The 16872-nt window shown below is 39.1% G+C and overlaps 1 long non-coding RNA gene across 1 annotated transcript in view; it reads right to left on the reverse strand.

Annotated features, from left to right (window-relative positions):
* The window catches only part of LOC108901052 (uncharacterized), a 67362-nt gene that overhangs the window by 12432 nt on the left and 38058 nt on the right, over nucleotides 1-16872 (reverse strand). The gene's annotated exons all lie outside the window — the stretch shown is intronic.

Below are 16872 nucleotides of genomic sequence, written 5' to 3' on the forward strand. Positions count from 1 at the left end.
TTTACAGAGGCTGATTTAAAGGCCTACATTTTTTTTTTAGTGCATTCCTCTTAACAATACACTTCTTATGATCCACAAAAATGTATAATCCATACTGGCAGTATTTTATTAGAAAGTGAACAGCAAGGCTTAAAAATTTATCTGTCATGGCAGCGTTAAGTAGTATATGTGCCAGAGGTTTATGTGCAATTAACATCAATTAGAAAAGACACTGCATGTTGTGTCAGTGTTGGTAATTGTCTTTTTTATCCCACAAGTACGTTAATATCAGATGATTCTAAATACAGCGTGAATAACACAGGTTTCACAGAAAAAAAAATCTATTAAATTTTGCATCTGTATTATGTTATTTATGCCAATAATTGAAGGAAAACATCCATTGTTTGCACTGCAAATTGTAAAGAAAACATGTTTTCATTTCTATGGAGTCTTTCTAAATAAAGACTTGAGTTGTGCATGATGTGGAACAAAATTAACCAATTCACAAAAATCTAAGGGATGTCAAAAAGGTAATTTCATATCATGCATGTGTGTGTCTGAATACTCTCTCATAAGCACTGATAAGCATGTCAAGGCGAGAACACTAACAGTTAAAACACTGCAGTCTCCCATGGAGAACTGTCCTTGGAGAATGGAATGGTCCGCTAGAAAAATTCAGCATGGGTATTATGTTGAAGCACATTACCTGACAAATTATGTCCACTGAAAAAGAAGAGTAATAATTCCAAACATTTCATCTTTGAATATTACTTAAAAAAAATTTAAAAATGTATAAAAAGTTATAAAGACACTATTTTGACATTTCTGATTTAAAAAAAACTACACTCGCATTTTACTCCTCCAATGCAGGTGTAACCACATCCATAATTTTATCCATCCATTATTTTAGTCCTGTGTAAAACATCGAAAGATGAGAAATAAAGCCTGTGTCTGCTTAAACATGCTGTTTTCTATTAACTTTAAGAAATACTCATAGATACATGAATTAATTGTTGCTCCTCAGGTTCTTTGTGCGCATTATTTGCTAAACTTAAACTAATCCAGAAGAACTACATGCTAAATTCACGTTACAAGGAGTAAGTATCTAAACAATATATATATGTTTGATAACAATTGAATCAATTTTCCATAGACAGTTTTAGCCACTTCCTAGCCCAACCAACTGACAATAACACCTTAAAGTGAGTCGCTACCAGCCAAGCTTCTCCTTAGTATTGTTTCTTTAGCAAGGCAAGCTGTCCCTTGCACACTGTGCACAAGTGTGATGGGTGTTGTATGTGCATGCACATACTTTGTTTTCATGGTTAACACTTCAGAGTCAGTCTTTGGTTTGTGCCATAGCAGCATGTCTGTCATAAGACACAGCCAGATACAGTAGACAGATATATTATGTATATCTTTAGCTACATCGATAGATATATACAGTACACATCCTTTCTCCAGCCTGCTGCCTCTGAAATTCTAGCAGCAAACACTCTTTGTTTCTTTCCACTGAATTTTTAAACAAGAGCTATTTGACCACGAGAAAAAAAAAACAATCAGGACTGATAAGAGAAAAATAAAGTTGAGTCGAACAAATTACACTCAAGTTATTAGTGGCTATTTTGTAAATATCAAAGATCCACTTGTCCCAGTGTTCTGTGCTTCATTTGCATTCTGATGAAACTGGAGTGGATGTGTGTGAACTCGGAGGTTATCTGTGGAGCTGCAGCGCTGAGCAGTTGAATCAGACAGCTTCGCAACCACATGGCTCAAGAGGATGAGCCACGGACCTCTCTCAAATCACTTCCTTCATAACAATTAAAATATGCAAAGTGATAATTTTCCTTAAGTAGCCTTAAATGTGCAATCTATTTGAATGTGAGGGAAATTGCCTAAAGCTTGCAATGTGTGTATGTGTGGGGGAGGGGTGGGGGATAAATTATGCAAATAACAGAAAGGACTCTTGAAAGCCTAATTTTTCTGTAATAAGCATACTGTTTCATTTAATTTTTTGCCTCTTATTAAAAGTGACAGTTCTTTTGCTGTGTCTGATGGCTATATCTGACACAAGCCCATGGAACTGACTGCTAAACTAAATGGTAAAGCATTTTTGTAGCTTTTAGATGATGGTTACATTCACAAAGTAATTATGCACTAGAGAGTCCAGAAATAAGGTTTAATTACACAGTAATCGCTTCTGATGGACACTAGGAAGTGTGAGCACTGCCAGACTGCAATCCATCAATGACAAACCTCTGGCCAGTTTTAATTCCTCCTCATTTGCATCATAACCTCGGCACCAAGTTGCACAAATGCTGTTAAATGTTAATAGGACCTGTCTCTCTACTCAAAATGGATGCTTAAGCCATTTCAATTCTCCTTTTCTCTCTATCTCCTTCTTTCACTCCCTCTCTCTCACCCTCTCTCCCTCATAACACACACACACACTCACTCTATCTCACACAGTCCATATCTCCTCTCTCTCGCCTCAATTCTCACATTCTCACGAGTCTTCACATAAATAGCCCCTCTTCAGAAGGGAAGCTGAGCACAGGAGACGGTGCACGGTCACTGCTGTGCTAATTGGGAGCAACATGTAAAGTTTTATCTCTTGAGTGCTAACAAACCATACAGACAAGTATAATTCCTTGCACTGTGTGCGTGTGCGTGTGTGTGTGTGTGTGTGTGTGTGTGTGTGTCTGTGAGTACAATTGAGAGAGACTGTCTGAATGTGTGTCTCGCTCACTTCAGTTACAGAGCATAAAGGTTTGTTCATACTATGTGAGGGAAGGCCCTCAAGTTATCCCCATCCTAGGGGACTGGACAAAATTATGTTTTTATTAATTGAAAATTGTTATTGGTGCAGCACACACATTTCTGCTCCTCTTCAGACTTTCATAAGGTTGATTAGAGCCAAGATGTCTCATTATCAGCCAGTCTCTGTCATATATTGTAAGTATACCCGTTATTATACATGGGACCTCCTGGTGTACTGCAGGGTATTTCAAATACACACAACAGCTTACCAAAGGTGGACATTAGACCCAATAGACCACTTGTGTAAACAGAGTGGACTATGTTTATTCATTGTAATAACATGGAAAACAGCACATTTTGTACTTCACTGATCCCTCTGCAACATCAGACCCACCATATACTCTTATATACTTATGATGACTTTGTTAATCCCCAGGCATTCAAGGCAATTTTATCTTGATTTAAAAAATAATGAGATGTATGGAAACAAAGAAAAAAATATCATCGCAAGTGAAAGTGTGACCCATGAATATAATTAGTGTGTGAATGTCTTCATCAAGATTTTTTTTGTTCATGTATCAGTTTGTTATGTGTAGTTAGCCAATCCATCCAAATAATAGAACTGTATGCCTCAGTTCAGTTATGACTACAATGGTTAATGGTGAAGGTATCTTCATACCACAGGTGCTATTATGTAAATGTATTTATTTATAATATCTAGAAGAGGTTTCAGTGATGGAAGACGTGCTGAGATATTTCACTTAGTAAAAGTAGCAATATAACAATCTGAAAAAAAAAAACATTACAAATACAAGGGCTGCATTTCAAATTCTACTGTAGTAAGAGAAACAGAAATGTTATAATGTTGTGGCTTAATGGTGTATGCTTGACAAGTAAATATTTTACAGTGTAAATATTAATGATAGCTGTAAAATAAACACAGTAGCAATAAATGGAAATAGTCAAGTACAAGTAAGTACAAGTACAAAAAAATGCACTTAAAGACAGAACCAATAGGCAAATCTGCTTGGTTATTCCCTTTGTTTTTTAAAGGCTTTTGTGTTTGTGTGTGTGTGTTTGTGATAATTGTGATGATGATTTTCACATTTGGGCAGAGACATATCCAAAATGCTCTCTGCACAGATAAAATTGAGAGAAAATCAGAAGCATCTGGTGGCTTTGTTCTGCAGTTAATTTATCACTGCCCACAACAAATTAGCAGATGGGAGCTGAAACATGCACAACTTTTTCCTCTTCAGCAGTCACAGAGCAAGGTGCAGAGGTCAATATTTTCAGATTCAACCACCAAACTGAGGAAATATCTGGTGGAATCACCTGTAGTTTATAGCAGTGTTTAATAGTTCTGTGGCAGCGGGGGAGATGTGCCTCTCTCTGAGCATACACTGAGCTCGATAACAAGCTGGCCCCCTGCACCAGTGTGATCACGTCTAAATGTCGCCAGGTCAGTTGCCGTCAACTATCCACTTCCTATGTTTATAACAAATTCTGGGTTGTGCACTGTAATATGGCTTCGCAAATGCAGCACACTCCTGCGTGTGATCTCCACAATTCAGATAATTCCATTTCACATTTTCACAAAGTGGCCAAAGTGGTATGTAGTTACCCTAACTGTGTGGTCTTCTTTTGAAAAAGATGGGATCACTGAGTATCCCTGTGCTGCAGTATTAAGTCAATGGGATAACAGTCAGTAAGGAGGGATTTTTTTTTCTTCTTTTATCCATCAAGTAATAATAATATCACATTCAAATTTGTGTCAATTCTTTTAAGGTGTTGAATGGTCAGCTAAAGTATTAATTTAATTAATTACTGTCTATAAATTGAGACATAACATCAAAAGTGACCTAAAATTCTGATAGATGATGTCTTAATTACGATTATGAAATCCTTAATTAATTAATTGTAATATTTGGGGCTTTTATGTACTGCTGGTCACCACAAATTTAAAAACTTCAATGGGGTGACCAATAGGGTGGAATTAATTAGTTTTCACAGTTTTACCATTTCTTTACTTAAAGGTTGACTGGGGGATCTCTTTAGTCTGTCTTAACCCCTGGCGGGGAACAAGTGGAGCTAATGGGGAGCAAAGACAGAGGAGTGCATGTCCAACAGCCACACATCCTCCAGTCAAGGCAATCATGGGAAACACAGAACGTCACTCTTTCAATTTCATCCTTTCCACTGTGCAAGCCGCCCTCTATAACGTCATTATCTCCAGCAGATCTGCAGGGTCCTCTGACAGGGCCATGTTATCCAGACACCGGGGAAATGCAAATTGATTTCATATCAGCCATGGCATTTTTAAGGCCTCTGCATGTTACATAGACTGTCATTTCAAGCAAAGATATGAAAATCAGAGGGAAATGTCAAACTGTGGAGAGACTATATTATACGCAGTGTGTTGTTTACTCTGATCACTGGCTCATGGAACAAGATACTTCTTAATGCCACGTTGTCAGTGGACTATTCAAGAGGTTTCTATTACACTTTTGATCTGTATGAGTGTAGACAGTTTTCTCACATCAGAATAACTAGGAACAGGAATGTGCATGATTAACATAATGCAACAGCAGCTAAAAGGAGGAGAGATGTTGAAAGGTGAATAATTTGATTGACACCTTTAAAAGGGATCTCACAGGGTTTTTTGTTAAAGATGCTATAATCAATATTTTTTATGTTAACAAAGAATCACATGACTACTTGAATGTGAAATGGGGTAACTAACCCACACGAAGTTACCACCTGACTCACATCAGCACTCCAGAGCATTTAGCGTCTCCTAGCTCATTGTTTGTGTTTTCCGTCTTGCAGCTTAACTATTTTGGTTCACAATCACTGCTCTTGTAGAGCTGAAAATGACACTAGCTGCATTCCAAACGTTTCTACAAACTGACTGTGTGTTACATGCTATGCACCAAACAACAAAGACAGCAGCTATAGGCTGGTGAATGAAGTGGAGCATTTAATAGCCAGACATTTCCCTCAGGAGGTGGTGGAGATAAAAACAGAGCTAAAAGGAGAGTAAATATCGAATTAACATTCATCAGGTGGCTATAACACAGCTTCAAATGAATCACAACAAATCACAACAAAAATTTGCTTGTCCACAACAATTTAACACTAGCTTTTAAGCATAACCTACTAGGTACTACTAGGTGTTACTGCTGGGTGAAAATACATAGACTGAGAGGGAGAGGAGGAGGAGAAGAAAGAGTAGAAAGCAGATGGCTAAAGATGAAGGTCAAAACCAATTGAGAAGTTTGTCAAAATTTGATGACATAAGCAATCTGTAAGCTGTTATTGCACCCAAGCTTGAGGTGCAGAGAAACATATTGAAATTACAAAAAAACACTGCAGCTGCCAGCACACTGCCAGGAATGATTGCCCCGAGTGTTTTTTCCTTGCATTGCCTCTCTCTTTCTGTCCCTTAACCCCCCTTCACACGCATGGCTGCCTGCCAGATGTGAAGAGAGGCATATCTGGATTTAATGACATTACAAATGCCTTTCTTTATGCTCAATAATAACTCAATTTTGATTGATACACAACTGTCAGCACCTTATCTTGATACAAATAGAGCTGCCTGTCATCCAGTATTGAGTCATCAATTTTAGCTGGTGATGAGACTCGTTTGCTGCACCTAATCATCTGTCTCGTTGGGAAGCCTCTGAGGCTGATCAGATAGCACTTGTAAATACTCGCAGCAACAACCATCACAACACAAGCTTTCAGGGAAAATTGAGTGGGTCCCATTATGCTCGCACTCTTAGCAATGTCCGAGATTTCTTTGTACATAAAGCAAAGCCTGGAATAAATCACACAGTACACCCACATTTCTATTGATTAAAGCCATTCCCATGCCTGCATCTGCTGAACTGTCCACAGAATAAAGAGCAGCTTTATATTTTGTCCTGTCAAAATGTTAGGTCATTCTATCAAGGCCAGCCAGTTCCATACAATAGCACAGTAAGTCTTCTGTTGAAAAACACCAGGAGGCAGAGAATGAATTCTTGTATTTTCTGCAATAGGAACCTGTTAGGAAATGACTGTCCTGCATTTCGTCCACTAGATATAATATAGTTCTGTGAGTAAATACCACATTTTGCCATATTTTAACCCAAATTGTTTCTCTACAAAGAGTAGACAAGTATAGACTAATAAGAACTGGTATGACTACTGTGTCTGGGGAAACACATTACTCTTATTTAGCATTTGTAAGCAGTATATAAAATTTAATAAATGGGTTATAATATATTATAATGTAGTTGTAGGCAGAGTGTTTATTACTGTCTATAAAACTATAACTGCCATGGACTCCCATAAGTAGAGAGTGGGCTATAAACAAATGTATGACAATATACTGAAACACAGAAATATAAAATATGTCTTCACAAGACATGTTTTTAATTTGTTGACAAATACTGTACATTAATTATGTGTGTGTGTGTGCGCGTGTGTTATAGTGTGTTAGACACTAGTTAGCAAATGTTTGTATACTGCTTAGAATCCTAAATAGGGGCACAATAATGTTACAGCTATAGATTTTTGTAAAAGTTAATGTGATTTTCCAACTGGTTATAGCCACTTCTTAAGCACCTAGAATCACATTCTGTGTGTTTTTACTTTATAACTACTGTAAAATGTGCACATTTTATCTCACAAATCAATGTTTCTTAATCAGACTGATGACGAGTGCTGCCTGGCTGCTCTAAAACACTGTCTTGCATTTTCCTGCATCCTATACAATTATCCTGATGAGAACTTGAAAGACCTCTGTTAATGTGGGAGTGTGAGAAGGCCTGTAGCCTATAGACCCCTGCTTTCATTCATCTCACTAACATCAGGGAGCTCAAGCTTGGCGTCACTCAAAGCTTTTTTCCTTTGAAATTCCCCAGGCAGACCCACAAATTAAGCTCACTTCTGTTTGACCAAAGATGAGACCAGCCCTGAAGTAAGACAGCTTTCCCTCCCTTTTCTCACAAGAGTTTGCAATCTATCCCTTAGAACTCCACAGACCTATAAATCTCTTGAAAATCTCTCTATTCATTGTCAGCCTGCTATAAAGAAGCATATGGAAAATTCTTTCAGTCTAAATTTCAGTCACGATCTGACAGCAAAGGAAAATGTAGATGTCAAAAGTGCAGTTGCAACAATATATCTATTGGATGTTTCTTTGCAACTATTAACACAACTGTAACTGTAAACATATCTCAATGTTGAATGTTGCCAAAAAGTAAAGAAATAATTCAGTTCTTGAACCGCAAACATTGCTTGCCTTTAGGATGTAAACACATTGGCCTACTTGCTTGAGTTTAGTATTGAAAATGTGGCATTTCAATCCATAAATGTAAATAGCATGCTCCCTCATTTGTAATGATAATATATTGTTTGGATGAAGCTTGATTTCCAAGGAAAAAAAACACTTTTTATATAAGCTGGTGGGTAGAATTTATTGATTGCGGATTCATGCAGCTTGCAAATAAATATTCATTATAAAGTATGATATTGAAATCGAAAGCTCGCATGGATCTTTTTTTTTGTGGTTACATCCATATTGCATTTTTGGGTTTGAAAAGAGCCACCATGTTAAGGTTGTGTTGTCAGACAGCAGGGTGTTTGCGTTAAAACTCCCCAACTTGGAGGACATCTCATGACAAGCAATCACTCTTAATAAGATTCTTCTCCTCCAGAAAGATTCACAGGGAAAGATTATCTGAATCTATTCTGAGCACATTCAAAGGCAAGGGACCATGCACTCCCCTTGCGAGTTCATTATCATTCTCAGGTTATCCCAGGCCCAGTGAATCTGGAACGCAAATGAATTAGTGAGAATTAAGAAGTCTCTGTGGTCTGAAACCTCTCCAAATCTCCTCCAAGATGAAAGGTACATAGCCATGGCTTATGCACCATCGCTCTCCTCTCCTGAGCCCCCACGGTAGTCCTATATCTCCAGACCCAACCCGGGACACTCCCCCCACCACTTTTTTTTTTTTTTTGAAAATGGAAATGGTACGGGCAGTTAATGTTGCCTAACATCTCCTGACCGCAGGTTTTGTCGTGAGGGAGAAGTTGAGCAGGCCTGCAGGACTGAGGCTGACATTGCTGGCGATTAATTACAGCACCGTGGTGCTGGCACTTCGGCATGGTTGATCCCTCTGCAGGCAGGGCTCCCTCTCATCTCAGCCTCTCTGTAGCCTTCAAAGGGCTCTCCACTGCCTGCAAGACTGAACCTAGGCCAGGTAAGAAAGATGCCCTGGCTCCATTGTGCCTGTACTTCACATACAGTATTTCAATGGGACTTGAGTCGTGGATTGTGTCAGTATCACTTCCCCATTGTCCATTCAGTTATCGCCAACAGTTCTTGGTCATAACAAAGGTGGTGATAGTTTAAGTTTTGCTAAATAAGGTAAAGAGCTGATGATTGGTTTTGTGAACAGATTTGAGTGTGGCTTTGAAAAAATTTCCCCATGTTTGCCCCACATCAAATCCCTACACGTGCTTTGCGACCATTTTCTCTCTGACAAAACAGATGAAATATAGTAATGGTCTGTCTGTGCTCAGTATTTTTCCCTCCTTCCCTACCCGTCAGGCTGGGCCTTTGTAACAGACTGCAGAGTCTGCCTCTCTCCCTCAGCTCATTCAGCATCACACCCTGCCCTTGTGCTGGACATCAAATGACCAGCTCACCCCCTGAGGAGCTCTCAAGTTTCTTCATTTCAGCAGCCGCCTGGCTCTCCCCTGGTCAGCAGCCGGCCATGCAGGGAGAGGGGACATCTGCCTGTCTGAGGATAAGGGACAGGCTGGCTCACTATCCGTCTGTCAGCCCCTCAGACTGGACCCCTCACGTCACCGCCCCACTCCCTCCTTGTTATTCTGCAGAGAACGCAGGGATCTGATATGTGGCATTGTTTGTGCCATACTGGTCAGAAAGACAGAGGGGACTAAGGCTAATGCACTACAGGCATGATCTGCAACAGAAAATATAACTGTTTGGCACCAGCTGCTTACAACAGAAAACCCTGCAAGCAGATTGTAACAGTAAATTTATCATGAATTTAATCTGTGTGACAGAATACTAGAAATAATCTAACCACAAATTAAAGTCATGAGCATTAGAAATTGCAACAGATCATGTTTTCTATGTTGATATAAACATGTTCCATTAATGATTATTCTGTAATGATTATCTCTATCTAATTACATGCGGTTTTCTACATCCTGTTCCATCAAAGAAAGGAAGGGGCAGCGATCAATAGAGACATATTTGCATAAAAATCTATTTCACCGTAACTGAGGGATCAAGACTGATCTCCCCGGATAAAGATGCCTTTGGCCTTCTCTCCTGTCTAACCTGCAAAGTAATTGTTTGCTTCCTAAACTTAATATTTGTTCTCTTCCTTCACTGATTTATAAAATGGGGTTAGAGTGCAGTAGCATGTGGCTAAAGGAAGTGAGAAGTCGTACTGAAATCAAGCACAAACGTTAATTACCACTCAAGCCGGTAACCTGCTGCTTGAGTTTCTGTTTAATTGGATTATACAGAAACAATTTTAACATATCCACATAAAATTTCTACAAGTTGTGAATCTCTACATTTACCGCAAATTATTATATGCCCCAGTTTTATCATATTCATTTGTGGCCAGGCTATTACCAAAGCAAAAAAAAACAGAGCAATGGTGTAGAATCTGACACCCTGGTGCACAGAGAGAAGCAGCGTACTGTAAATGATGCTGTGCGTTTGACTGCTGGCCAGCAGCCACATCTATATGAGCAGAGGAGGACCACTCCGAAGAGCCCACACCTCCTGGACCGAGCCGGAGGTGAAGGAGAGAGTATCACACTCTCCTTGTCAGCTGCAAGGGTAATTACTGCTGGCTGAAATTACTCAACATTTGTTTATTAGCTCCCCAGAGCACACTGTAAATAGATTGTCTGTTATAGTCCGATCACATTAAAACACTGTGCTGTGCGAACCCCCCCACCCCCCTCCGCCCCCCTCCCCCGCCTCCTGTTTGCTGTGAGCCAGCCTGCTGCTCACTTATTGAACAGCTAGAACCAAGGAGCCATGTTAAATGTGATTGTTTTCCATTAGCTACATCCTGTCTAATACCTCACTTGTGCGCTGCAATTACTGAATTCTGCCATGCAACATAACCTTCATTAGCTGACTGTAGAGTCCTGCAGCTCGAATAGCCCCCTTTACCATTTTTCATTTTTGTTTTTTTATTCATGAGTGGGGAGTGTTTTAATTCAATATTGATTTCCACATAGACACTCTGTGCCTTTGCTTTGTGTACTGCATGTTTACCATGCTTTAAGTGTATGCAGTGATCGAAAAAAAAAAATTCAGCAGGCCGTGTCTTTCCTTGTATTCATTGTGCTGGTTGGTTCCTGTCAAAGATGACATTCTGAAACATTTGACCCACTAAAAATGAATTCTTGGCCAGAGCCCAGTGACAGTGGAGAGCAATTCATTCCCTGAAAATGTAAGGAGATAAAAAGCAGAGGCATGCAATGGTCCTGTCAAAAAGAAAAAGGGAGAGAGAGAGTGAGTGAGAGAGAGAGACAGAGAGAGAGTGAGAGAGAGGTGGAAAAAGGAGAGAAATGGAGTATATTAATGTGAATGAAACATGTGAATGAAATTCATATTCACGGCTGTCTGCACAGAAAATCCTTTCACGCAGTTTGCCACAGTACACCAAATAACTCATCTCCAGACAACGCTGGAACACTTTGGTGATAATAGCCCAAATGTTGTTCCATAGACAGAGACATTTGTAACAGAGATATTTAGCTGTAAAATGAACTAAAACAGCATGCTTTGTGTGCCTGTGACAGGTAGAGCATGGCTCCCTGGGAACCAGAGTAATAAAACGCTATCTTTCTGTGGCATCCTCCCTTTTTCCTCTAATGTTACCCTAATAAAAGCAGCCACTGAGGTGACTGCGCACAAATGAGGGCCTAAAGCTGCTGGACGTCTATCTCAGCCCCCTGGAGCCACATTACACACACCTAATGGCCACTCGAAGCTTCATTAGGATATTAATTCTCCAGGTTTCTGAAGTGATTCCATCTGTAATGTGACAGTATCTGGCTGCTAGCAAGACAACTTGTTGTTATTGTTGTCCCCACCCCCCACCCCCACCCAGCCCCCGCTCCCCCAACCCCCCAACTCCCACCCCCCTCCTCCACTCCACCCCCATCGTTCTCTAAGCATATTGTTATTCTTATAGTGCCACTGTCTCAGTTTTTCTAGGGAAGAGAAATCTGATAATACTGGGTGTCCTTTGAGATGGAGGCCAATGGAACAGCTCTGAGCGCTGCCAAAAGCATAGCTCCATCTGACCAGGGGAGCAGATGGTCAGGTCCACCCCGGGTCTGGGAAACAAGCAGCAACGCTAAACATTAGATGTCATTTTGCATTTTTAAATACATATCACCTCCTCCCACCTGCAGGATGTCAGAGTCCAACATTCACAGCCAGCAGTCATGTGGAGTGAATGTGGCAATAATAGGTTTGTTTTTCCAACAACACTTGGAAAAATCCAACCTGAGGTAAAACGAGGACACAGTCATGCACGTTTAAAGATTTACCAGTGTCACTGTTTCAATACACACTCTTCTTATATCAGATTACAACTACATCATAGTGTGTTATTAAGTCATTCTTGCCACTTGATACTACTATCTAATTTTTCTGTTTGGTATCGTCGTTTTTTATTCAAACACAGCAGCGCATGTGACTAGAATAGACTCTGTTTGTGTTCTAACTTTGTAGTTACATACATTTATTGCATAAATCATAAATCTCATAAATAGTTAACCACTTTATTGTTCGTTACAGCCTTAGTGTTGCTGTAGTTGGTGCAGTTCATACTCAACCATGCACTCGCACACAGCTGGGTTAATTCAAAGGAAAAATGTAGTCTATATTACAAGAATTTCATTCCATCACTGCTTTCACACCAATTAAACCTTGAACCTAAAACCTCTCCACCAGTGTGATCCTATCACTTCTGCGCTCACATCCTATATCTTGAAATAACACGGCAGTTTCTTGGAGAATATCAAAGTGAAATGAATTAGGAATATTTAAAATGCAAAAAAAAAAATTCTCTTGTTTCAAAGACGGCAATATCAGAAGGTTCAGGGTTGGTGGGAGAGGGCTACTCATCTTTGTCGGTGAAGAATTCCATTCATCCCAACAAGGCTCCTCAAGATACAACTGAAATGTGGGATTCTGACATTTCTGAAGTGAAATGATAATTGGCTATAAAGACTAAGGAGGGAAAAGAGAGAGGAGATGAAATATAAAAGGTTGGAACTAAAGGGAACATTAGGGTGGTGAGAGGGAAAGCAAGCCACAGAGCCCAGCCACATAAATAGTCATGAAATGAGAACTTTCTGCTTTGTATTGAAGTTAAGAAAGAAACATTCAGCGAGAGGCCATCAGGCCAGACTAAATAATCCTTGACTGAGCCTCCCATTCTGAATCCCATATTAGCAGCCCAGATTTTAATGTAAATATGCCATTACGCTGTCATTACAGTGATCAGACTGCATGGCTTACAGGTCAGCCCAGCCACTGTTAATTTTGCAGGCAAAAGCTTTTTTTCTGTCTTTTGAAATGTTAATAACTTTCTATTAGTTAATGTAGCGTGACTAAAATTCAAATTAGACATAATTTATTTTAATATCTGTGACTAGCTCGTCTGACCGTTTAGCAATGGTCTCCCGCTGAATACAACACTCTAAATTGTGGTAATTTGCATTAGATGGTTGAGGCACGCCTTGTCTCACTGTTGTGCCGTTGTGAAGTCAAGGATGATTCATTTTTGCTCCTTGAGGTACAAGTATCCAGAATTAAATAATTCCATCCATCACATTTAATGCATGCTCTTCTGCGGGGCAGTAATTCCGACAGTTGTTTAAAAACGGGACATTGTTAAGATTTACTTGAAGTTTCAGAGCCACTGATCATCAAATATAACAGGAATAGCTTACCTTTCTTGGTACAATATTGTGTGCATGGCTAGCATTAACCTGTTAGGGGGCCCATGGACAAACAGTTGCTGTTGGGCCCCTACTGACCCTCCTCTTGCCTCCCTGTGCATTGTGTTTGTACCCTTTTGACTCAAAAGTTCTAGTACAGTGGACACAGCACACTGTTAGTACATAGCAGCTTCATTATACAGCCAAAGACCCAGAAAAGATCAACTGCTCCTATGACAAAACTTGGATTGAGTTTTTCTTTTTTTTCTTCTTTTTTTGTCAAATACTTTATTTTGCAATAAACACCATGTGACCACAAAACAAACCAGGATAATAAAGGTCTCTTAACTACATTTTGACCCCTTTCTAGGACAGTGCAACAAGTTAAGCAAATGATTTGCTTGATTAGCAATTAATCAAATTACCAAAGCCAATTTACTCACAATGAATCTGTGAATTTTGTGGCCCCTGGTGGTCAGGACCCCTCTTTGTTGATAGTTCTTCCCTTGAGGTAAGTTAAAGGTTACAGTGATGTCATTCATCCAGTATTTTGTAGGGTTTTTTGTATTGTGTTTCTTTTCTTATTTTGTACAAGGTCAAAATATGTTCATGCACAAAGTGCTTTATGCCTCTCTAAACTGCAAACAATCTGACAAAATTACATGCACCATTTCCTTATACTTTGAAGTTTGTACGTGTGTACTGTGAAGGCTAATGTTAAGTGGTCTCTCACACCTTGCATCCTGCCATTACAAATGATTAGCATTGTTGCTGTGTTTCTTTGACTTAGAGGCAAGGTCATTAGGCAGGATGTGCCAACTTGTCTCATCATAGTAGCAGATTCACCATTATATCATGTTTCAGATTATGATTTACACACAGGTAATTTCAGTACATCTATTACTGTATCAGCTCCCACAACCTTCAAGTTGTGAAAACATGTTTTTACTTTATACGCAAATACACATATATATAAGATGTGCTACACTTCAGTTCACTACAGTTTAACCAAGTTAATTAGTTATCAGTCACACTGATAGAAAATACAGTCAAAGATAGGTAAAAATACTATCACTGATTGACACTGCTTACATGCACAGGATATGGATATAGTTTCAATATAAAAAGGTTAGGAGGCACAAAAGCACGCCATAGTCACGCACAGCACCCACCTAGTACACACACACACACAACCATGCTCACAAAATCAGGCAATTAGGATGTACCTGAACTTGTCATTACATATTACGACACTAAATAGAGAATTTTTAAGTTTTAAAATATTTAATTAAAAGTATGTTATACAGTATGGTTGAAACTTAACTCACAAACAATTGTTCATTATCTGCACAATACTTATGTTTTTAACTAATTAATTTACTCAGTTTCTGCTTTCAGTGAAATGGAAATATGCCAAAAGTTAAGGTGATGATGAGTCGTATGAGGGGAGAAAAAAAAATCCAAGGTATCATTGGAAATGTCAGCACATGTTTCAATTAATCAGATTTTCTCATTCACTTTCATAAAATGTTTCCAGTGGTTGATGGGGGCACTCCAAATTCAGACGGTGCCGAGAGTGGTTGAGGAGGATAGGAGAAGCCCAGCTGATTGGAAACATCTGGGTGATTGTAGGGAGCACTCCCACATCATCCAGCGCTGGCTGAGATTTGACAGTGCCCTCTGAAGTGACAGCTTTGACCTCAGCCAGTGTGCATGCGTGCAGCTGCCAGAGACCAGTCTGGAAAAAGAGGACAGAGCCAGACGCTCTAGGCACTGGATGGTACTGCTGCTTTTGATGGGAGTTCTGTTGACAGCCAACGTTTCAGTGTGGGTAAAATGCAACCAGCTTGTTGATGCATTTGGTACAAAAAAAGTGGCAATGCAACAGCTTTCCAGAATATTTGGGGCACATTGGTGAGATGTATGCCATAACATGTTGTTTTCTTTATGATTAGCTGCAGAGTGTCTCTTGTTCTTGTTCTTTCATAAAGGGTAGCCTAAAGATATATAGTGTCACTGTACGTAGATATCAATGGGCTAAATAGCTTCATACCTTTCATTTAATCACACAAATCTCATGGTATTTTTTCCATCAAAGACTTGTGTTATATTGTGTGCCAAAAACTCCCATGTACAGAGTCAAACGCAGCTGCTTTAAATCCAGTGATTTTCAGCAGATGTACATTGTTATTCCAAACAGATGTGACTGAGAGAAGCACAAAACAGACAATGCCTTTTAGATCTTACCTGCCTGCAACTCAGTGACAGACTGCAAATTGTAAGCATGTTAATTATGATGTGGAATGCTTTTACAAAAAGATGTTAGTTTTCCACAACTGTTGTCACAACTTTTGTTTCCAAATTTGCATATTTAAAGGACCAATTACAAAGAGTATTTTGGTTTCTCTATCAGTTTTTTTTTTGCAAACACTGACATACTGAAACACATCATTAGATATTTTAGCTCAGCATCACCACATAATGACATTAATATTAATGTTTATGGTAATGAACATTTTTTGAAGAGGAACGCTTATTCATATTTGATTCATTAATGTAATGAATGCAAGGAATGATCAGATAATATGTTCTTGTGCCCTTGATATGCAATGAGGAGTATTAGACTGACTTAAATTCAAGATAGGTATGCCTAAGCTGTATTAATCTATGCTAGAATATAGAAGCTATAAACTCAGTGAGAAAAGACTGCAGAAAACCTACAATGTTATAGATTAAACAAAACAGAGTGAAATGGAGTTCATTTGCATCACCCTCCTCTTTTCAGAGGAGCTAAACTGCTTACCATTATTCAAAGATATCTTTTAAATAAGGCCCAAATATGCGGGTGAAACCAATTTAACGAGTGGCCACCAAAGACGTTTGTCAAATGATCTATATTGAGATTTTGACTGTGTAAGCCTCTTATCATAACTGCTATAAAACACACATCATTCTGTTTCTGGACTGAATTTCAGAGATATGAAAATACAATAAATGTGACATTTTAAAGCTTGGCTTACTTGTTAATTACAAACCCATTTCAAATTGAACTTGGGGAACTTAATAAGTGCATATTTGTGTTGAGGAATGAGATTCAGTCTGAAAAGGGAATGAATCCTG

Source organism: Lates calcarifer, linkage group LG1 (genome assembly GCF_001640805.2).
Source record: "Lates calcarifer isolate ASB-BC8 linkage group LG1, TLL_Latcal_v3, whole genome shotgun sequence".
Classification (NCBI taxonomy): domain Eukaryota; kingdom Metazoa; phylum Chordata; class Actinopteri; family Centropomidae; genus Lates; species Lates calcarifer.